Below are 24,899 nucleotides of genomic sequence, written 5' to 3' on the forward strand. Positions count from 1 at the left end.
ACACACTGGGGCCTATCATGGGGAGGGGGGAGGGGGGAGGGATTGCATTGGGGAGTTATACCTGATATAAATGATGAATTGATGGGTGCTGACGAGTTGATGGGTGCAGCACACCAACATGGCACATGTATACATATGTAACCTGCACGTTATGCACATGTACCCTAGAACTTAAAGTATAAAAAAAAAAAAAAAAAAAAAAAAGATATTGCCAAAACCTGAGCTTTCTCTTTGCCTCCATTGCTAACATCCTAATCCAAGCCACCAGAATTTTTCATCCAAATTATGTACTATCCTCCCAACTGGCCTTCTTGCTTCTGCCATGATTCTTTTCTCAGCAGAGCAGCCCAAATGATCCTTTTGAAAGGTAAATCAGGTCATGTCACTGATTTACTCAACAGCTTCCAATGGCTTCCCGTTTGGACTCAGAGTAAGAGCATAACGTCCTTATGATGACATGCAAGCTCTGGGCTGCTCTGTTTGGTTGATAGGCTTTGTACTGTGTATGTGTGCACTAGGCTGAACCAGCTAATAGAGGTTAAAAGTTTGCATGACTAATGTGTACCTTTTTCTTTCTTTTTTAAAATTAAAAAATAAAGTGTTGTGGGTATATATTTATGGGGTACATAAGATGTTTTGATACAGGCATGCAATGTGAAACAACCACATCATGGGGAATGAATGGGGTATTCATCCACTCAAACATTTATCTTTTGAGTTCCAAACAATGCAATTTTTGTGCACCTTTTTCCAGGTCTCACAGAGTTGCCATATGGGCCAGCAGAAGCCCTTCACTCAGCCACTTATAATCTGTCAGACCTTACCTCACATCATTGATGCCCATCCCAAACCTACTCAACCTCTATCACTCTGGCCTAGCCACAGTGACCTCCCTGCTCTTCCCTGAATGTAGCAACTTTCAGGTATCACATGAGCAGTGCCCTTTGACTATATGCATGTAGGAAAAGACGTGATGGGAATTTTTATGATTTTATCAAGGTTTTCACTTCCTCAGAAAAGTTTCTCTTTGCATAGGAAGTTATCACTTAGGATAGTATTACGTTGCATAGGAAGTTATCACATAGGAAGTTGCAAAGTTTATCACTGCTCAACAGGGGCTAAATAGCCTACAGTTTCTAGAGGAAAAGAAATCTGTAGGAAGACATGTCCAGAGAGATTAAGGTGGTCTCAACGCAGACACACTGACAGGGAAAGGCAAGGCAGCAACTGAATAAAATGATTTTGAGGTTAATAAGGAGGACTTGTTCCAGTATATCTTTTAAGACTCAACCACTTTGGCATAGTATGATGTTTTGGGAAAAGAAAATGACAGAATATGTGGGTGTAACCTAAGGCATCTGATAATCTCTGGGACCCCAGCACACACTATTACAACCTTTGTAAGAACTGGAGCCAGCAAGAGGGTCACTGCAGAATGTGCAAAGTCCACAGAGGTGTGTAAGAATCAACTTCAACAGCAGAACCATGGGGCAGCATTATACAATCTCAGTAGAGGCTGATTAAATTTTCCACATGTAGCTACGGAAAGTAACCAGAGAAAGGAAATAGGAGTAGACCCTTTTGCACTGAAAAAATAAAAAGAATTTACTTGCAAAAGCTATAGTGACTTATGCCTGGACTTTATCAGCCAGTTATGTTAAGGACTTTGATATTCATTGTTTAAGAAATTCTTAGGCCCCTAAGAGGTAAGATGATTGCACAGACTCAGAAACTCTGTGTTCCCGAAGCCCTATGTATATACACACATACACAAAGACTATATATAATGCAAAAGAAGTTTTATATCCACATCTGCTTCTTAGTATAAAAAAGACATTTTTTAAGATTGTGAATAATGTATGCAAAGTATGCATTTTCAAGGACTTCATGGTTTTCTGGAAGCCCTACTATAAATTCTGTGATGTCCACTAATACATGCTATCTCCCTCCCTCTGGATATTTTTATGTAGGGCTCTATGCAAGAGAATACTAGAAAGACATGAGGAATTGATAGCTTAAGGTAGATTTTCCCAGTGTCAGGTGATAACCAGAAGGACTGGCAACCATAGATCCTATAGCTAAAGTGGTCAACAAGATCTCTGGGAAAGGTGTGCAGTCCCAAGTTACACTCCCAAATCCACCAAAATTGGTGAAATAATAAGACTTCATTTCCATTGAAACAGGTGGAGAGCTCCAAATTTAAAGCACAGACCCCAAAGAATACCTGCTGGACATAAGACAAGGTTGAAAGAAGTTTAGCAGGATGCTTGTAATTGGGACACATCTTTTTCTATCTAGAGAATAGTACGGCACAAGAAAAGAAAAACAATACATTTTTGAATAATTAAGATACTCAACTTGAAACAAATGAAATTGGAAATATGAAACACTATATTTGTGGTATCTTTCCCTGCTGCCAAACGGAAATGACAGCCAGGACTGAAGCAGAAACAGTATACTCAGTGACATTTTTATTGACTTGACTTTCCAACATCTAAGTGCATGTTGAAAGTTAAGTTTGTGAGAAGAAAAGAGATATAAAACAATATCCTGTAACCACCTTCGTAATTATAGAAGACCAATATCATCTGAAGAAAACAAAATGTACTATGGATTTATAGTTTACACTTGGCATCTTGCTAATTTTCCCTGCTGAAGCCAAAGCACAAAAGCAGGCCAAATCCTCCAGACGGTCTCCATTCCCATCATGGAACAGAACATACTGCTAGTTTAGAAGGACTAGAGGTTTAAAGAGATTTAGAGGGAGGAACACAGGGACCAAGTTTCAAGACTAATGGTACTCCTGGTCCCAGCTTCCATAGTACTCTCCTCAAGCATCCAAGTCCTAACACAGACTAGAGAAATTCAACATTCAAAAATTTAACCTCAATTCTGAGGAGAAAATTTATAAAAGATCAGATAAAAACGTGACAGAGTCAAAGAGTTTCTACTTATATTCTTTTTGTGCAAGTAGGACACTCATGTAGGACTTAAACTAAAAAAAAAGAAAAGAAAAAAACTGAGAGAAAAATATCAGTATGTTATCTGTGAAAAAATTATTCAACCACAAAGTTGAAGGAGAAAATGGCAAACAAAAGACAGTCAAAACACACAGTTGGAAAAAAATTTCCCCAAGATATTGAAGAATATTTTATATTCAATGCTTCAGAAAGAAAAGAGAACAAAATCAATACTGCAAAAAACCAGAGGAAAAAGAAAAACAAAATGAAATATCACAAATAGTTTTTAAAAAGGTGGACAAAGAAATAAGAACAGAGTGAGAAGATGCCAGTTATGAAAATAATAGAGACTCAGAAGCATAATTCGTATGCCTCATGAAGAAAATAGGACAAAAAAGAAATACAAATATTCAAAAATGTAATACAACAGAAATTTTGTGAAATTTTAAAAAGAAGCATGGGTTTTCAGATACAAAGGGCAAACTGTATCCCAAAGATAATTTCTGTTGAAGCCCACATGCAAAGAACATAGGGGAACACCTGTTGATCATGCAAGACCCAGTCTCTGAAATAGATGCATAAGGGAGGGCACCACCTTGACACAGTCTCCAGTGTAAAATGTTAAGAAAAGATACTTAGAGGATTTTGTAGGCTAGGATGTGTCTTAAGATAATTTTAGGGCATAAGATCGTAAGCAAGATCTGAATAGAGAGTAAACAAAATTCATGAACTAGGCAAGTTGCTGGACTGTCAGCTGTCCAATCTCCAGAACACGCTGAGTGTTGCATTATTACTGCTAGTTCAGTTTGAAGTCTTCTCTTGCAGCCTATGAGTCTGACTGAGGTTATAATAAAACCACTGAAGTTTAGTTTGTGTTGCATATCAACATTTGGTTCATTTAATGTCTTGAACATCACAGTGTTTTCCATTTCATTTATCTTTATAAAGGAAAAAGATCCACATTAGGATACAAACTAATGACTTTTTCTTATTTGAATATTTTATTAAGGAAAGGAGCTTGAATGCGTCTGTAAAGAAGAAATACGTCACCTGTAAAGTGGGAAAAGGTACAACAATCTTGGAATATTAGATGCCAATATAAGTAGAGCAGTGTGTAATTATTTGGAAGGAGAAGAAAGTGTAATTCAATAACTTCTATGCCCAGTCAAGTTGTCATTCATGAGATTAATTTCGTGAGCCAAGACAACAAAAAGACATTTTAAATATATGATTCATGAATTATACAACTCAAGCATGCTTCCTAAAAGTGGTTGTGTCTTATATTCCAAACAATGGAAAAATAAACAAAAATAAAGAACTCATATAAGGAAGTTATGAAATGATAGGAGAAAAAACACCTGTTTTGCAAGACAGAGATAGAGAGAAACAGAGAACTCCTAATGTTCTTTGTTCAGGCCAGAAAGCACTAACAGGAGCTACTTAAGCCATTAATTTTCACTTATTGAAAGACAACTGGAACCTGTTCTTGGAACACAGGATGAAAAAAATAATCTTTCTGAAAAGTTCATTTAGTCCCCTAAAGTCATAGTATCTGATTATAAAATTATAACATTCAATTCATGAAACATCTCCCCAGTGGCAAATGACTGTTTTTATATCTTGTAGTAAACAGACAAGAGCAATGAAATGTGATGTCCCCAGACACCCTGCTGGCTTTATGCTTATATAAAGTCCTCATTTGTGTTCTCTGGCAGCTGTATTTCTGGCTTGAAAGACATGGCTCCTGTTGGCTTGACTTAGTTTCTTCCATCTCTCCCTGAAGTGTGAGTGGTACAAACCAGTGAAAAGGGGGATATACTAGAAAGTTCTCAAGCGTGAAACTGAACCCTTAGCCAAACACTAAAAATACTCTCTTTGTGGCTCAGCAAAAGTTCCATTAACTTTTATTTCTGGGTGCCACAGTGGTTCTTCTTGATTATATCTAGCCCAAGCTGTGGAAGTAATAGAACTGTCTTGTGAATCAATTAGTACATGGGGAAATTGTTGAACTATAAAAAAAGTTATAAGCACCTGAGCTTATAATGAGAATGTTTATCTCATCTGTACCTTAAATTATAGAAATTCAACCATCCTTATTGCAGATAGCTTGATTTCTAAGAACTTTTAAAAGTTAGGCATCAGAACAAATGAACTGAGACTCTGTTACCATTTTGTTTTTCACAAAACTAATTCTCCCATGGAATGGCATAAGAAAAGCAGTTGAAAGGGGCTCTTTTTTAATTACAAAGACCTTGTTGGTGCATTTGTGCAATCAGTTTTTAATCCATTCCATCCAGTAGTATTTCTCTCTTTGTAATCGCTGATCTTCAATATTGAAAACCATGATCACTATCTTTAATATGGTGTTTCTAAGGTGGAATAAACTATACAGGGAAATCACCTGAGAAAGTACCTAGCACAGCTCTTGACACATGGTTTATTGGTTTCTTTTATTTTAAAAAATTTTGTTCAACTTACCATATTTTTGACCAATATTGTCTCACATAGCTACTGTTCCTCTTTACAATAGATTGCTCAACACCAACAACTTACAATCTCAATAAAAATAGAGTACTTCACATATCAAAAAAAGGAGGTTCCACTTTAGGGCAACTTACAATTGGACAATGAAAGCTTATTAACTCTTTTTCAAGCAGTCATAATTTTCATAAGCACTGATGTATAATATAAATGTTAATACATATAAAAAATGAAACTTCAGCTGGTAGACATGAAAAATATAAATTAGTTATGATTGATAATGTTCATCTGCTTTTTCTGAGATACGCTCCATTCTCCCATATGCCATGTGACCCTATGGTAGGATACCAGGTATACACACACACACACACACACACACACACACACACACCCCTATGTAAACAATATAAACAACTATGTGCTCAGGGTGATATACAATACCTAGCACACTGCTGGCATTCATAAATATTAACCAATAATAATTCACATGTTGCCTCACTTAAAAAGTACATACTACCTCATTTTAAAAGATCTTAGTTTTTCATCTGTGTTTGGGACCATATCCTGAATGCATAGTGCTGTATTTTAATGATTTACTTTATGGTGCCAGTTTAATAAATGAGTTACTTGCCCAGACTTCCAGTGTCACATCACAGCAGTGGTGAAAACAGCAAGCTTTCCTATTCAGCAGTCAGTGTAACAGGGGAAATTATACAGGTAGGAATCCCAGGAGAGCAGCATGTTACACTGCTACAGAAAACAAGTTTGCTGCTTCTTATTTTCCTCCTGAGGTTGACCCCTACTGTTGGAAAATAGGGAGATAGACCTGACCTCCTTCCTTCCCTCACTCCATGGTATCCAGCTTGAAAACACAAACATTTAAAATGTGATCTCATTCTAATGAAAGAGATTATCGTGCTACATTTCAAACAGCTTTGTATCAGCCTTTAGTAGCCATAGGCTGCTCAGGCATACATTTTATCACAGGTGTTTCAAACTGTTTTTTTTTTTTTTTCTTTTATTGTAAGAACACGTTCATACTGGTGACACATCTCCATGTGCAATTCTTGGTTTATTAGTTTACCTCATACATTCCTTCTCTCAAGAATGTATACAATAACCCAAGTGAGTGATCAACTTAGTACCACCATTGCTCCCTGCTGAAGCTGGAGACTTATTTTCTTGAACTCCCTTTCCTGTCTGCTTCTGGGCTAGTTTGCCAAAAAGGGACACTCAAGGAAGATTGGGAAGGCAAGGAGGAAGCCATTATCCTTGGGAGATTGCCAGGCGCGGCAACCTTGGAGACCACTCCACCAGCTCCCACTATGCAGGCCAAGAGTGGCCAGGCCAGACACCACAAGGTCTTAGGTTTCACCACATGCCCAGTTTTCCCCGCCATTCCAGTGTTTTGAACTGAAATTATTGATGATTGCTTCTTGAAACCAGCATCTATAGACCATCCAGCTCCTGCCATATTCGTACAAACTTTAATTTCTGTATTAAATCTTTTATTCCTAGAATAGTGTCAGGGGCTATATTCCTGACTGAACTCAGACAGACCAAATCTAGAGAGATTGATATCATAGGTATAACCTTGTTTCTGCTCTGATTTATGGGAAAAAGTACATTACTCACAAACTGCAGCACTTCACTGTTAATAAGAACACTTAAGTTATACTGCACGATTGAATATGAAAAAATTATGTATTGTGACACTGGTTAAGAAACGCTTGCTGTATTACTAATATTAGTACTGTGTCCGGAACTGGGGGGTTCTCATTCTCACTGACTTCAAGAATGCAGCTGCGGACTCTCACAATAAGTGTTACAGTTCTTGAAGATGGTGTGTCTGGAGTTTATTCCTTCAGACGTTCAGATGTGTCTGGAGCTTCTTCCTTCTGGTGGCTTCCTGATCTTGCTGTCACAAGTGAAGCTGCAGCCCTTCCTGGTGAGTGTTACAGCTCTTAAGGGCCACATGTCTGGAGTTGTTCATTCTTCCTGGTGGGTTTGTGGTCTCACTGGCTTTACGAAAGAAGCTGCACACCTTTGCAGTTTGCAGTGAGTGTTACAGCTCACAAATGCAGCAAGAACCCACAGAGGGAAACAACAAAGCTCCCACAATGTGAAAGCGGACCCAACCAGATTGTCACTGCTGGCTCTGGCAGCCTGCTTTTATTCACTTATCTAGCCCCACCTACAGAGAGCTGATTGGTTCATTTTACAGAGAGCTGATTGGTCCGTTTTGACAGAGTGCTGATTGGTGTATTTACAAACCCTGAGCAAGACACAGAGTGCTGATTGGTACACATACAATCCTCTGGCTAGATATAAAAGTTCTCCAAGTCCCCATCCGCTTCAGGCACCCAGCTGGCTTCAGCCAGTGGATCCCGCAGTGGGGCTGCAGGCAGAGCTGCCCACAAGTCCCTAGGGGCGCCTGCACTCCTCAGCCCTTGGGCTGTGGATGGGTCCCGGCGCCACGCCGAGCCCGTTGGGGAGACTCAGGCTGGGTGGGAGCGCACCGCAGGGGGAGGAGCTCAGACATGGCGGGCTGCAGGTCCTGAGCTCTACCCCGCGGAGAGGCAGCTAAGGCCCAGCCAGAATTGGAGTGCAGTGCCCGCAGGCACTGCTGAGGGACCTGGGGCAACCTCGGCAGCTGCTGGCCCGGGTGCTAAGCCCCTCACTGCCCTGGGCTGGTGGTGCTGGCCTGCCGCTCTGTGTGTGGGGCCGGCAGAGCCCACGCTGGCGCCTGCCTGAACTCACAGCGGCCTGCCAGCGCAGCCCCTGTTCCCGCCTGCACCTCTCCCTCCACACCTCCCCACCTCCCCGCAAGCAGAGGGAGGAGGCTCCGGCCTCAGCCAGCCCAGAGAGGGGCTCCCACGGTGCCATGGCGGGCTGAAGGGCTCCTCAAGGCCACCAGAGTGGACGTGGAGGCTGAGGACGCCCTGAGAGTGAGGACTGCTAGCACATTGTCACCTCTCAGTACCTCTCTGGTATTGCTGCTTAAATTCCCTGTAGTAAAACAATAGCATGGCTATAAGCCTTATTGTTCACTTGAGCAATAATTACTCATATATGGGTAATTATGCATGAGTATTGTATATATCAATATTTAATATTTAATAAAAATATTTAATGATCAAACTTTAACACAGATACAAAATTACATGCCGGGGGGACACGCAGCACACTCCTTAGTTCTCTGCTTATTTATGGTAGCATTTCGTGAATCCTGAAGCCCTGCAGAGTGACCCACTTTCTCTCTTGTCTAGCCAGTTAAGAAAAAATTCCCTTCCTCACCCCACCCCCGTCATTATTTTGTATTAATTGTTCTGCTTTTGTCAGAAATGTCCTGGATAAAAAATGAACGTTGATTCTCTACCAAGCAGTGGAACAAATACGGGCTTTGAGTGAAAAAACCTGTGATTGAATTCACCTTTTACTAGATACTAAATGCAAGATGCACTACTTAAACTCTCTGGCCTTCAAAATGCGCACATATAAAATGAGAGAGAGAATTCCACATGTAAAAGTATATGACAAAGATCAAGTAACGTAAAGGCTTAGCAATGTTTCTACCGCACCATGGGGCTTCAACAAGTGTTAATTTACTGGGCAAGCCTGGACTGCTCTAAACTTCAGTTTCCTGAACTGTGAAAGGAGGCATTAATTACACTAACTCATGAAGATGATGTGAGATGAAATGAGGTTACACTTAGCACAGAGCCTGAAATAGAAGTTAGTTGATGGTTAATCAACCTGCTGCTGCTGCTAATCCCTGACAAGGGATATGCTTTGGGAGTTTCTCAAGACAACTCTCTCTCTTTTAACCAATCTCAAGGTTATTCAATAAATATTCAATGCCTTTCTAAAATTGCATTGAATATCCAGAAAATCTTCCTTGGCCCTGACTCTGGAGTCACCCTTGCTACTCTACTAAGGCCTTAGTGTACATATTGTTGACTTTTTAATTCCAGCTCTGTCAAGGCTTTTTTAATTCACTAAACATCTGTGATCATGACTTTTATGTGTCCACTTGGCTGTTTATTCAGTCAAACACTAATCTAGTTATTGTTGTGAAGGTATTTCTTTAGAGGTGACTAATAGCTACAGTAAATTGACTTTAAGTATAGGAAATTATCCTTGATAATCTGAGTTGGCCTCATTCAATCCACTGAAAGACCTTAAGAGCAAAACTGAGGCTTTCCAGAGAAAGAAGTAATCCCAACTATGAACTACAGTGTCAGCTCCTGCCTGACAGTTTCCAGCCCACTGGCCTTCAGATTATATAGACTTGCCTAGCCAGTTTCTGGCAATAAATCTCTTCATATAACCCTGCTTCTACTAGGGTTTTCTTGTAGAACTCTGAACTAATGCAACATCCTAATGCCCATATTAATATAATTTGCCTTCCATCTCACTAATCGCAATCTATAGGAATACATAGTTTTGTCAATTATGACTTTGATGATTAGCCTTGAATAATACGTATCTCAAGACTAATAAAATAATGAAGACTGAGTAAATCATTGTTATCTTTTCTTTTACCAATAAATTTGGCTTGTTTCACAAAATGTCACTTGGATTGGTCCTATTTCCCTTCCCACACTCTAATCCCACTACTCCTATTCCAGGCTAAGAAAAAAAATAGACGAGTTAAAATTGTGAGTTATTAGATGCTTAAGAAAATATGTGCTGTCATATTAACAAATATAAGCAATAAAATCAAGTGTTGTTCACAAAAGAAACCAAATTAGGGGTGTTCAGATAAGAAGGAAAAAGATCAAGAAAGCTGCTGACATAGATTAAAAACAAATTTTCATCTCTTGAATATGTAGAACATTTTATGAAGCTACTTATAGTCATTACTATAAAAATGGTAATGTATAAAACCACATATTCTGAAAAATTTAAAGATAGGGATAAAAGCCAATAGTACAATATTTTTCTTTTATTGGTCTCAAAACTCCTCACTTTGTGACTATGATGCTACAGCACTGACAGAATTGCTATTATTTAATGAGGTTAAATGTTTAATTAACTAATATTTGTGTTTTATTCTATTAGGAACAATTATTGTTAAGTGCCTACCTGATACATCCTAGGAAGTACGAATTCTCTAATCTTAGAATTCTTATTAATAATGACCCTATAGCCATAAAGAACAAGGATCTACAGATTTTAAGCTAGTTTCTTTTATTTTGTTTTGCCATTTGTGTTTACATGTCTGACTCTGACATCCTCCTTTTCTCCCTACATCTTGTTTCTGTTTATAGCCATCCTGGGGCTCTCCCTCTCTCTCTCTCCCTTTCTGCTATCTACTGTTTCTCCCTAAAATCTGTATGTTGAAACTAAATCCCCAGTGTGATGGTATTAGGCAGTTGGGCCTTTGGGAGATGATTATGTCATGAAGACGGAGGCCTCATGAATGGAACTAGCACCCTTCTACGAGAGACCCCAGAGTTTTTCCTCACCCCTTCTACCATGTGAGAACACAGTGAAAAGATAAGTCATCTATGAACTAGGAAGTAAGTCTTCACCAGACAGTGAATCTGCCAACCCCTAGATCTTGGACTTCCTAGTCTTCAGAACTGTAAGAAATAAATTTCTGTTGTTTTCGAGCCACCTGGTCTGTGGTATTTTTTGTTGTAGAAGTCTGAATGGTCTAAGACACTCCACTTTCATTTTTCTCTTCTGACTTCAATTTCCTTCTCTTCTTCCTCCTCTTGTTTTTCTATTATTATGTCACTGCCCTTTCAAAATGGTGTCACAAGCATCCTCATCATCTTCCAGTAAGAAGGTGATCAACCCAGAGTGAAGACTGATTTTATCACAACCAGCATTTCTCTCAGCACTCAGGACCATAGCTTGTACATATGCATCTGTTGGTTCTGCATGGGCCTTTGAGTAGGAAACGTTGTTTTCTTTTAATTCTACCTAGCCTTGAAACACACTTCCTCTTTCAGGAGAATTCCATATTACTGTATTATTAAAGTTGTAAGCTCACAAACTTGGTTCACCAACTGGCCACAACTTCAAGGTTTTAGACTCCCAAAGGGATTTGCACATTGAGAGAGTTTAATTCTCTCATTGTGATGGGAAGACATGATAATAAGATTTACATTTGGCATACTAAGTAGTCATGCCTGTTGTTTGATTCTGGCTGTGTTCTCTTTACAGAGCTTGGTTCTCCAGACTTTCCATGAATTCTGTGATCTAGGCAAGATCTTTCTGATGTATTCCTTCTTTGTTCAACGTAACCATTATTGTTTCTGTTTTCTGCAATCAAGAACGCTGTCTGGCCAGCACATTTAAAAAGTGTCCGTTATTTTGTGTGTTGTCTTGTTTCAGCTGAGGGATGTGGGACACGGATGGAGGGCAGGGACTGTGTCAGATGGTTGAAAGGCTTCTTTAGCTTTGGATATCCTGACACAGAGAACTGTATCACATGGATGCTCAATCTTTAGCTTTGGATATCCTGACACAGAGAATTGTATCACATGGATGCTCAATAAATGGTGACAACTTGATAACTGATTGAGATTCTGTGAACCTTGCCAGTGGTTTCTGCTAAAAGGATGATGGAAAAACATAACTAATACCACTTTGCCAGTGATTCCCTGAGATATGATGTGCAAGTTACTCTTTGTCCTTTTGAAGTAGGAAAAAGTCAGTCCTCAACATACCTGAGAAGGATGTCAAATTAAAAATGAATGAAAAACCTGTGAAGCACTTATACTACTTTGAAAGAAATTATAAAATAATGACAGATTCTCATGCTGTTAGTCATTCATTAAAAAGTTATAAGAATTATTCTTTCCATCATAAACTTAAGTGGCTAGGCCATAAAACTTAGAACATACAGAAAAGCATAAAATAGGAATAATTTGTAATCACAGGATTTGGAGTGTATGGTTAACATTTTATATAACCACTAAAATTTTTCTAAAGGCAACAATATTTCTTTGCTATTCTGATGAAGGTTTAAATGTTGCTTAAGTTCATAGTTTTTATTTATGCAGAAATTTACTTGATGTCTAAGTATTATTAATCTAGAAGCCAAACTACAACTCTTAGGGATGAGTAGATATTAGTCAACCTTCTTCAGTCAGTGCTTAGTGCTCTTGGAAAAGAGAATGGCAGGGAGACAAAGTTTTTGGATATGGAGGAGTAAGTTTTGTCTTGGAGCATGAACATATTTCATTGTGGCTGAAGGTTAGTGTAGAGGCGAAGCAACAGGCAAGTGTTACATCACAAAAGGCTACAACATTTGACTTTTATCCTGAAATTAGTGGAGATTCTTAGAAGCACTGAAAGCAACAGAATGAGTTAATCATATCTTCTTTCCTGAAATCTCATTCATCAGCAATTTGAAAGAAGATTTGGGGATAGAAGGTTGAGCAAGACTATAAGCAAATTACTCCATTATAATAGTCTAGTAGCAATACTATGACTATAAAAAAAAAAAGCAGTGGCAGTGCCATGGAGAAAGAAAAAAGGCTACAGAATCACTGAGTGAAGAAAACAAGAGAACTTGCTGATTATTTGGATTTGAAGGTATGGAGTGAGGAAGGCCACCTTACTAATGCCATATGTTTGGCTGCCCTGTCCTTAACTGATGAAACAAAAGGAAGCTGCATTAACATCCACTCTAAAATTCACTCCTTAGTCAAATCCTTGAATAATGAGGCTTGGAGGAAAAGGCGGTGGTTAAACTTACACTCTCACCTAACTTGTTCTTCCCTGGTAATTTATAGATTCAATGCTATTCCCATCAAACTACCATTGACATCTCAGAATTAGAAAAAAAAACCTAATTTAAATTTCATATGGAATCAAAGAAGACCCCGTATAGCCACGACAATCCTAAGCAAAAAGATCCAAGCTAGAGACAGCATGCTACTAGACTTCAAACTATACTACAAGGCTACAGTAACCAAAACAGCATGATACTGGTACCAAAACAGACAAAGAATTGGCAATAAAGTTCATTTCAGAGTCTTTTAACTTTAAGTGGAAATTCAAAAAAAGATAAGAGATATGAAAAATGATAGAATATTATAAAACAATATATGAGCTAAAATAAAAACTTCTTATCACAAAACAATTACTTCCAGTAATTTAAGAGGGAGAATTTAAAAGTCTGAATCATTTTATTCCTGGCTAGGTGGAAAAAATCTGAGCACGCCACAATGATAGTGTTTAAAATAGAAAACATATTCAACATCTGTTTAACCTCAACTGAAGGAGATTTCTTTGAAAGTATTTTTTAATGCCTTTTAGGTTGCTTCATATTATTGAGGGGGGTTCCATTTCTACTATATATAACTGCCTATTTAAAGTGCCTTATAACTTTACATAGGGATTGAGCTATAGTTGAACATACAAGAAAAATCAATAGATGTAAAAACTTGGCTTAGTTTTCACTCCATTATAATGGAGTAATGCTAGATATTTTAGGTTAGTAGAGCAAACTATTTTTAGAAATTACTGAACCTTAAATAGATTCTAAATGAACAGATACAAGATTTGATAATTTTTTAAAAATGAAAAAAGATTCACATTTATGGTTTTGTCATAATGTGAAAGCATTAGAAGAAACTTAGACTATCAACTCAGGCAAAGAGCTTGTATATGGCTATGATCACCTTCAAGCAAGAGAAAGTGGGCAAGTCCAGGCAAGTGGGAGAAATAAAGACTGGAGCAGAAAACCCCGGCAAATTTCTGGTTGCCATATTAAAGAAAGGAAAGACACTCATAGCCAGAAATAAATCTTCTGCTGTAGCTGCCTCAGGCTCAGTTGTCAATCAGGCTGGTCTCAATGAAATGAAATTCTGAAATGGCAAAGAAACATTATAGTAACTCTAAATGGCTTTTTTCCTTCTTTTATCTCGATGTGTTAGATTAAAGTAGGTATCCAAGTACTGCCACAAAATCAACCTCAGCTGCTACCTAGATAATAACAGACCTTCTTCTACAGTGAAGATGAGGAGGAGGAAGAGGATGTAACAGTGATTATAATGGCAACTAGTGCTCATTGAGGAATTACCATGTGCATGACACCTTGTTTAGCTCCTTTTTGTGTTATTTCAGTTACTCATAATATGATTATTTTCAGTACATGTCAATATTTTATAAATGAGGAATTTGAATTTAGAGGTAATTACTAAATTGTCTAAGTTCATATATTGAGAGAAAAGCAGATTTAGGATTTGAATTTAGGATGAGAAAGCCAAGAAATATCACTGAATTCAAGAGGTAGTACCTATTCTGAAGAATCAGTACAAATGAGAGGATGAAGAAAACCAAAATTGAGAAAATGTCTAACCCATGTTCTTTAGAAGACACTATGCTTATAAAGTTAAACAACAAATGAGAATAATCTAAAAGCCAAAATGCCTGAATGCAGATTTTAAAAGAATAAAAACATGGTTAAATAAAAGCACAGTAAAGAAAATACACAATAAGGAAAATTAAATTAACATCAGCTTGAGAATTCTTACAATATTTAGAAAAAGAAGTAAGATAATGAGAGAAAAGAGACAATGAACAGATGAGGGAAATGTAACATACAAATAATAGAAATTCAAGGAGTAAATAACTGAGTAGATATATTAAAAAATAATATTTTTTTCAGAATAAATATTTGTGTCTTTGGGGCAAAAGAACTACATATAAGGAAAAGAAACACAGAGACCTGCATTTATATTTTTTTAAAGTTACAAATAGGAAAAGATTTCCTACAAAGAAAGAAAAACCAGTGTAGCCTAGCGGAAAGAAAGAGAGAGAGTTGGAGGTAAAGACCATGAAATAAAATCCAGAGGATGAAGGAAATGATTGTGACCCAACAATTCAATTTTATACTGTTAAAATTTGCTGTTATGAACATAAATTTGCTGTTATGAACAAGGATAATTAAAAATTATTCTCATATATGGAATGGTTTAGACAATGCCGCATATGTGACCTTCCTGAAAAAAGTCTCTCAAATAATTAGTCTCCAAGACTAAGAATTTAATCAAAGTAGAAAATATAGAAACAGAGAAACAGGGTATTAAAAAGATTATTAGTGAACAACAAAACCAGTGGAACATAAAGAATTTTGATAACTATGTATGATACATTAATTTTTTATTAAGTAACAAATTTCCACAAACTTAGTAGCTTAAAACAACACAAATTTATCATCTTATAATTTTATAGGTCAGAAATCTGACATGGTTTTTCACTGGGCTAATATTAAAGTGTCAGCAAGCCTGTATTCCTTTTAGGGGGCTCTAAGGAATAATTCATTTCCTTGCCTTTTTAAGCTTCCAGAGTCTGTCAACATTCTTTAGCTCACAGTCTCCAGCTTCCTTGTTCAGAGCCAGCAGTGTTGCATTTCTCTGCCCATATTTCCATAATCACATCTCCCTCTAATTCCTCTTTTCTGCTTCCCTCATTTTTGAGGACACTTCAATAGGACTGGGCTCAATATTCATTGGATAATACAGGATGACTTCCCTGTTTGGATGTCCTTAACTTCATCACGTCTAAAAAGTTTCTTTTGCCATAGAAGGTAACATAATCACAGGTGCCAGTAATTAGAACATGTACACCATTGGTGATGGTGGAAAGGGAGCATTTTATGCTTGTCACATATGCTAATAACATAAGCATTAAATCTATTCTTACACTAGATAATTATATAAATTAATATTTTAACAGTTTTTCTATGATTTCAGGGTTGTTAGTTTTTCTCAAATATTTCCTTTAATTATAGCCTTAAAAGTTTCTGTTCTTAATTTGGCAAGCTGAGGTTTGTAAGTTCCTATATTTAGCCTGACACTGATTACAGTATCTTCTTCTGAGTTGGGATGAGAATCAGACAGTCCTATGGAAAGGCATTATATAATATTACAGTCCTATGGGAAGCCTAGAGATAGAAATAAAAAATTCCTATCATTACATTCTTTACTCTGCTCTTAGCTGGGTTCTGTGAAAGAAGAAATAAAAGACTTTGCATACTTTTAGAAAGACTGAAGGAATTTCAGGAGAGCCTAAATTTGGATATGAAAGGGGTAGATACAAACTAATATATAAAATACAAACTAAAAGTTACAAGATTATTCTTACATTTTTTCACTTAGTTTGATTTGGTCTACAATTAAAGAATTAAACCATGACTTTTAATATCATCTTTAAAGTCATAGGAAAAAAGTATGCATATAAAATATATTCCTATATACATATTTATATATGTGTATATTATATACATATATATAAGATATCAGGGAAGAAATAAGGTGTCAGCTCAGAGAAGCTGTTACTTAAAGCAGTTTTTCTTCACATGCTATTGCTCAAAGGATGGAACTAAGAGGAATATAAATATAAGTTATGCTTGAAAAACTGCTTTGGCTAAAACCCTGAATTCTTTTTAACTGATGAGGGAGAAAGGGGATTACAGTAGATATTTCCAATCTTGTTTTTTAAAAATAGTGTTAATGTCTGCCTATTAAAGGAGATTATTATTTATAACCTAAACCTGTTGATATTTTTGTTGGACATTGAATTGAAAATTCACAGACAAGCCATTCCTTCCAGTTGTCTGAAAAGCAAATGGAAATAAATTGGTGTGAAGAGTTTTAGGCAGGAAAGAGAGCTCTACTTGCTTATTCCCTTTCAATATGGCATATATAGAAAAAATTTGTGACATTATTTCTAAATTGGAAATTTTGATCAGATTATACCCAAGTGTCTGCATTTTAAAGAAGTATTTATATAGAGAAAATACTGGCAGGGTTTTTAAACTATTACATATATTTTAATAAAGTATATAATGAACTATTAAATTTGAAGCCACATTTTAAGTGACATGTATGAACTCCCAGGTAGTAGTGATAGAGGTGAGGGAAAACATATCATTAGAAAATGACTGAATGAATGGGGAAAGTTTCACTTGGAGAAAGTAAATCTAAGAATAATGTAGACTTATTCTGTGTTGCCCTCCTGGTTATGTATCTCCTAATTGCCACTTCAGACCTACTCTCCACAGTTCTAGACCCGAGGGCTTACATCTCCTAATTTTCTATACCCTGTAATTTCTAGCCCAAGGATCAGCAAACTTTTTCTGTAACAGGCCAGAGAGTAAATATTTGGGCTTTAGGCCATACAATATCCATTGCAAATGTTCAACTCAGCCATTGTAGTACAAAATCAATTATAAGAAAACTTTATATATAAAAATAGGCTGTGGATCTGTTCTAGATTCCAAACTATAGTTTCCTGTGGGCAAGTGAGTCTGGAGTCTGTATTTTATAGACGACTAGTCTTGAGTTACAAGAAGAGCTTAGAATATGATCGTGTGAGGGCTGGGAGTAAATTCCATCATCAATGGTACAAATATAGAGCTCCCTTTTAAGCTGTGATTATTAGAACTATGAAAAGACTCAGTTATCCAAAAAAACCTAACAATCATTCTGCTGAATTACTTTTATTAAAAATCCTCTAAAAAATAAACTTATAGGAAAATGGCACATTTTTAAAAAGTTGGTGATTTCATAAGACAGTCAATCTTAGATCAGAGATATTTGATTTTAGCTGAGAACAATTAATTATATGGGAGAGACTGCTCCGTGTTCAACAAAATCTGGTTGTTAATATTTCTAGGCACATAGTTAAACTCCATATTCCTGTTTCTCTTGTTTATGTAACTGAATTTTAGCCTATGGAATATAAATGGAAGTAATGTACATCAATTTCAGACATGTTCATTTAAAAATACAGTGTAATTCTCCACTTTATCTTAACCTCCTAGCTGAATGGATAGGAGCCTGAGGTCCTAGCAAGCAGACTGCTCCAATATGAGAAGTTGTGGGGTTAACTGCCTGAGTCCCTGACCACACACAGCTTCTCATTGACCAAAACACTGATAGGGACTTTATATAAATGAGCAATAAAGTTCTATTGTGTTAAGCCACTGAGAGAGCTCTTTACTCTAATAAATATTCACAGTTACTGAATTTTTAGGACTCAGTGAAGATAGTGATCAATACATTTGATGGTTTATAAAATTGCTTTTTAAAATATTAAAATTTTTTCCAGACCTCAGAAAAAAAAGAAAAAAGAATAAAGGAAGAAGAGTAAGATAACAGAGAAAAGCACAAGAGAATTGGCAAACTAATAGACAAATGATAAACATAAAGACAGAACCAAGGTGGCCAACTACAATATTCGAAGATCCCTGAGCTAAAGGAAGACCAAGTTACCAGTTCAAAATTTCTACCAAAACTCAGGCAAAAGTTATAAAAGATTATTATACATGTAAGAGCATGGATTTTTTCTAAGAAGAACTCTTTGAAACAATTATAGTTATTTTTTAATTCCACAAAAATCTGGGGAGAATTAAATCAGGTGGTCATCAAAGGAAAATAAATTAGGTGGTCATCAAAGTAAATATTAGCGTTCTCATCTAAAATACTGCATGCCAGAAGAAAATAGAGCATTTTCTGTAGGATACTTAAGCCAAACAGTAAAACCCATGAAACTTCTGCCTGATCCAATTGTCAGAGCAATGGAAAGATTTTCTCAAGTTTGGCATGACTCAGAAAACATACTCCTCAAAAGCCCACCAAGAAAATTATGCATAAAAAGTTGATCTAGCTAATCGGGAAAATGAAAAATATAAAGATTCTAAGTATAGAAAGACATATTATAATAGGCATGGCAATGAGCTTTATGAACAATAAAACTGTATAATGTGTAAACAATAGCTGTGGACACTATTATACCGTACAAGTGCAGAAACCATGGCAGAGCAAGAACTTGCTGTCTGAGAACAAGGTTTGTAGTGAGCTGACAGCCTTCAGATCGCAGTGCCTTCAAGATCTTTCTCCGCATTCAAGGGAAGGTCATACACTTCCTGGGCATACCTCAGCCAATGACCCAGAACAAGAGGAATACTGGGATTTGGCCATTTCTACCCAATGCAGGACTCTTTTAAAAGCAATCTTTGGGAGCTCCTGGTGGAGTCAGCTGAAATTTTGTGAGATCTGAATCGCAGTCAGAGGCTCTCCTTGATCAATCTTCCTTCACCTTTCTTTTCTTTCTTCCTTCACCTTTCTTGTCATAGCTGTCAGATATGCATTATGTTCTGGAGATTCTCTCAGATTAATATTATTTCCTTTCCTATTTATAGACAACCCCCTCTCAACCTCTAACACTCATAAATGTATCTCAGCCTCAGTTTGAGGAATCAACTGACAAAACAACAATTAAAACTAATTATTTAAAGAAAATATATTTAACTGGCACAAAATAGGCACACTGACCAATGGAACAGGATAGAGAACTAAACCCACTCATATGTGGTCAACTGATCTTTGACAAGAGTGCCAACAATACACACTGGGAAAGAAAATCCCCTTCAGCAAATACTGCTGGGAAAATTAGATATCCACATGCAGAAGAATAAAATTGAACTTCTTTCTTATACCATATACAAAAATTAACACAAAATAAATTAAAGATTTTAACATAAGATCTGCAACCATAAAACTTCTAGGATAAAACATACGGCAAAGCTTCTTGGCATTGGTCTCAGCAGTGATTTCATGAATGTGACACCAAAAGCGTGGGCAACCAAAACACAAATAGATAAGTGGGACTATATCAAACTAAAATGCTTCTGTATAGCCAAGGAAATAATGAAAAGTGAAAAGTTGGCCTACAAAATGATATAAAATGTTTACAAGTCATATGTCTAATAAGAGCTTAACTTCCAAAATACATAAGGAACTCCTAAAACTTACTAAAAAAAAGCAAATAACTTGATTTAAAAATGGGCAAAGAACTTGAATAAACAAGGCATATACATAGAATGGAATACCATTTAACCTTAAAAAAGAAGGAAATCCTGTCATTTGCAACAATATGGATAGACCTGGAAGACATTATGCTAAATGAAATGAGTCAGCTGCAGAAGGACAAAAGCTTCATGATTCCTCTTATATGAGGCATCAAAAATAGTCAAACTTATGGAAGTAGACAACAGAATGGTAGTTCCCAGGAGATGAAGGAGGTGCACTTGGGGAGGTGCTCAATGCATACAAAGTTATAACTTATACAAATCTGTGCAAAACACGGATCAGGAGATCCCCCTAGTGAGCTCATACCACCAGGTCTTGTGTCCCAAGCACAGAGCTATGCAAACTCTCAGCAGCCATTTGGCTGGAGACTATCTAAATCTACCAAGTTCACTGTGTCTGCCTGCTGCCTAAGATGACTGAGCTCCTAGTGGGGAGAGGCAGCAGCCACCACAGCAGCTCCAGTATGCCATTTTTCCCCTGCCGGTGCCATGGAGACCAGGCAATTTTGACCCAGGAGGAATTCTCCACAGTGCAACACAGTGGCTGTGGCAGATCATGGCCAGACTGCCTTTTTAGGCCGGACCCTGACCCATGCCTCCTCACTGGGTGGGGTCTGCCTGCGGAAATTTCAGCAACTCCAGCAAGGGCTTTATGGATAGAACTCTGATCTTTCTGGGACAAAGTCTGCAGTGGGAGGAGCATTGAGTCTTTGCAGATCAGCTGACTTAGTCTTTCCCCCTGCTGGCTCTGAGGAATCCAGACAGTCTGGATAAGCGAAATTTCCCCCAATGCAGTGCACCCCCTCCAACGGGCAGCCAGAGTGCTTCATTAAGTGGGTCCTGGATCCCCTGCCTCCTGACTGGGTGAGAGCCCCCATCAAAAGGGATAGACACCTTATACAGAAGTGTTCCTTTTGGCATCAGGTCAGTGCCACTCTGGGTCAGAGATCCCAGAGGAAGGAGCAGGCTGCCATCTTTGCTGTTCTGCAGCCTCCACTAGTAACACCTCTAGATGCAGAAGGGATAGAGTCTGAACTGCATCGCCAGCAAACCACAGCAGTCCTATGGAAGAGGGTCCTGATTATTAAAAGAAACAAACAAACAGAAAGCAACAACAATAACAGCATCAACAAAAAGTCCTCACAAGAACCCCATCCAAAAGTCAGCGGCCCCAAAATCTAAGCTAGATAAACTCACAAAGATGAAAAAGAATCAATGAAAAAACACTGAAAACTCAAAAAGTCACAGTGCCTCTTCTCCTCCAAATGATCACAACACCTCTCCAGCAAGGGCACAGAACTGGGCAGAGGCTGAGATGGATGAATTCACAGAAGTAGGCTTCAGAAACTGGGTCATAATGAACTTCATTGAACTACAGGAGCATGTTCTAACCCAAAGCAACAAAGCTAAGAACCATGATAAAACATTACAGGAGCTGTTAACCAAAATAATCAGGTGAGAGAGGAACATAAATGACCTGATGGAGGTGAAAAACACAACATGTGAACTTCACAATGCAACTGCAAGTATCAATAGCTGAATAGACCAAGTGGAGGAAAGAATTTCAGAGCTTGAAGACTATCTTGCTGAAATAAGACCGACAGACAAGGTCAGACAAAAAAGAATGAAAAGATATGAACAAAACCTCCAAGAACTATGGGATTATGTAAAAAGATTGAAGTTACAACTGATTGGGGTACCGGAAAGAGATGGAGAGAATGAAACCAAGTTGGAAAACACACTTCAGGACATCATCCAGGAGAACTTCCCCAACCTAGCAAGACAGGCCAACATTCAAATTCAGGAAATCCAGAGAATCCCAGTAAGATACTCCATGAGAAGATCAACTCCAAGACACATAATCATCAGATTCTCAAAGGTCAAAATGAAGGAAAAAAAACTGTTAAGGGCAGCCAGGTCACCTACAAAGGGAAGCTCATCAGATTAATAGCAGATCTCTCAGAAGAAACCCTACAAGCTGGAAGAGATTTGGGGCCAATATTTAACATTCTTAAAGAAAATAACTTCCAACCCAGAATTTTATATCTAGCCAAGCAAATTTCGTATCTAGTACCATAAGCAAAGAAGAAATAAAATCCTTTTCTGACAAGCAAATGAGGGAATTTGTCACCACCAGGCCCATCTTGCAAGAACTCCTGAATGAAGCACTAAATATGGAAAAGAAAAAACTGGTACCAGCCACTGCAAAAACACACTGAAATACAAAGACCAATGACACTATAAAGAAATTGCATCAACTAGTATGCAAAATAACAAATTAGCATCATGATAACAGGATCAAATTCACACATAACAATATTAACCTTAAATAAAAATGGGCTAAATGCACCAAGTAAAAGACAGACTGGCAGATTGGAGAGAGTCAAGGCCCATCAGTGTGCTGTATTCAAGAGACCCAACTCATGTGCAAAGACACACATAGACTCAAAATAAAGGGATGAAGAAAAATTTACCAAGCAAATGGAAAGCAGAAAAAAGCAGGGGTTGCTATCCTAATTTCTGACAAAACAGACTTTAAACCAACAAAGATCAAAAAAGACAAAGAAGGGAATTACATAATGGGAAAGAGATCAATAAGAAGAGTTAACTATCCTAAATGTATATGCAGCCAATACAGAAGCACCCAGATTCATGAAGCAAGTTATTAGAGACCTACAAAGAGACCTACAAAGAGACTTAGACTCCCACACAATGATAGTGGGAGACTTTTCTGTCATCGAGACAGAAAATTAACAAGGATATTCAGGGCTTGAAATCAGCTCTGGAACAAGTGGACCTGATAGAATATTTTTACACTCTACCCATCTGACAAAGTTCTAATATCCAGAATCCATAAGGAATTTAAGCAAATTTACATGAAAAAAAAATGAACAGCCCCATTAAACAGTGGGCAAAGGACATGAACAGACATTTCTGAAAAGAAGACATTTATGTGGCCAACAAACATATGAAAAAAAGCTCAACATCACTGGCCATTAGAGAAATGCAAATCAAAACCACAATGAGATACCATCTTAGACCAGTCAGAATGATGATTACAAAAAGTCAAGAAGCAACAAATGCTGGTGAGGCTGTGGAGAAACAGAAACACTTTTTACACTGTTGGTGGGAATATAAATTAGTTCAACCATTGTGGAAGACAGTGAGGCAACTCCTCAAAGATCTACAGCCAGAAATGCCATCTGACCCAGCAATCCCACTACTGGGTATATACCCAAAGGAATATAAATCATTCTACTATAAAGATACATGCATGTGTATGTGTACTGCAGCACTATTCACAATAGCAAAGACATGGAATCAACACAAATGCCCATCAATGATAGACTGGATAAAGAAAATGTGGTACATATGTACCATGGAATACTACGCAGCCATAAAAGGAATGAGATCATATCCTTTGCAGGAAGATGGATGGAGCTTGAGGCTGTTATCCTCAGCAAACTAGCACAGGAGCAGAAAACCAAACGCTGCATGTTCTCACATAAAAATGGGAGCTGAACAATTAGAACACAGGGACACAGGAAGAGGAACAACACACACAGGGGCCCTTTCAGGAGCAGGAGGAGAGAAAATATCAGGATAAATACCTAATGTATGTGGGGCTTAATAACCTAGGTGATGGGTTGATAGATGCAGCAAACCATCATGGCACATGCTTACCCATGTAATAAATCTGCATGTCCTGCACATGTATCTTGGAACCTAGAATGAAATAAAATTAAATAAAAACTTATTTCTAAAATTGAATCTAAACACTAAATGGACAAAACTGAAGGGGTGATTTCACAATCACTAAAAAGGTTGCATATACAGCAAAGGAGAGAATAAACTTCAGTCTCTCCAAAACATGAGAAAAGACATACATCTTAATATGACTAGAGTAAGCTAATGTTTATCACATGAATGTGAATAGATTATTCTCCTCTACTTACAAAAATATTATCATCATATTAGACCAAAGGAGAATTGAAATATATGCTCTTTATTAAAGATGTACTAGAAAGTAACACAAAGTTATTGTTTAAATGTGATGAATAAGCAGAAATATAAAATAAACACAAAGAAGGCACGTGTTAATAATGTTAGTACCGAAAAAGTTAGAATTCAATGGGAAAAGTTTTCCATGGGTCAAAGAAAAATGTTTGTTATTCAAACAGGTTAACTGTGAGTTCACATTTATGTTCCCCTGACAAGAGTACTGATAAATACGTAAAGCTTCACGAGTAAAACAACAACAACAAAAAGTTCTCTGAGTCGTTGGCAGATCAAATGGATAAAAAGTAAAACATTAAATCAAGGAATTGAATAATAAAATTAATAATATTTATTTCATACATTTATCTACCTTTTTAATAGTATATGTAAATTATTGTACTATAAATGCCATGGAAAGTTTACAAAATATAATTTGAACTACACCCAAAGAGAATCTAAAAATATAATGTACAAATCAATATAGAATACACTCTGATCAGGTGGGTGGTGAGCGTGAGAATTCACCTCACAGAAATCCAGGCATAGGGCACATAACTGAATGAGGTCTGGGATGCTATACTTTGAAATCTATCACCTCATTTGCACCAAGGTCGTGA

Source organism: Piliocolobus tephrosceles, chromosome 11, assembly GCF_002776525.5.
Source record: "Piliocolobus tephrosceles isolate RC106 chromosome 11, ASM277652v3, whole genome shotgun sequence".
Classification (NCBI taxonomy): Eukaryota; Metazoa; Chordata; class Mammalia; order Primates; family Cercopithecidae; genus Piliocolobus; species Piliocolobus tephrosceles.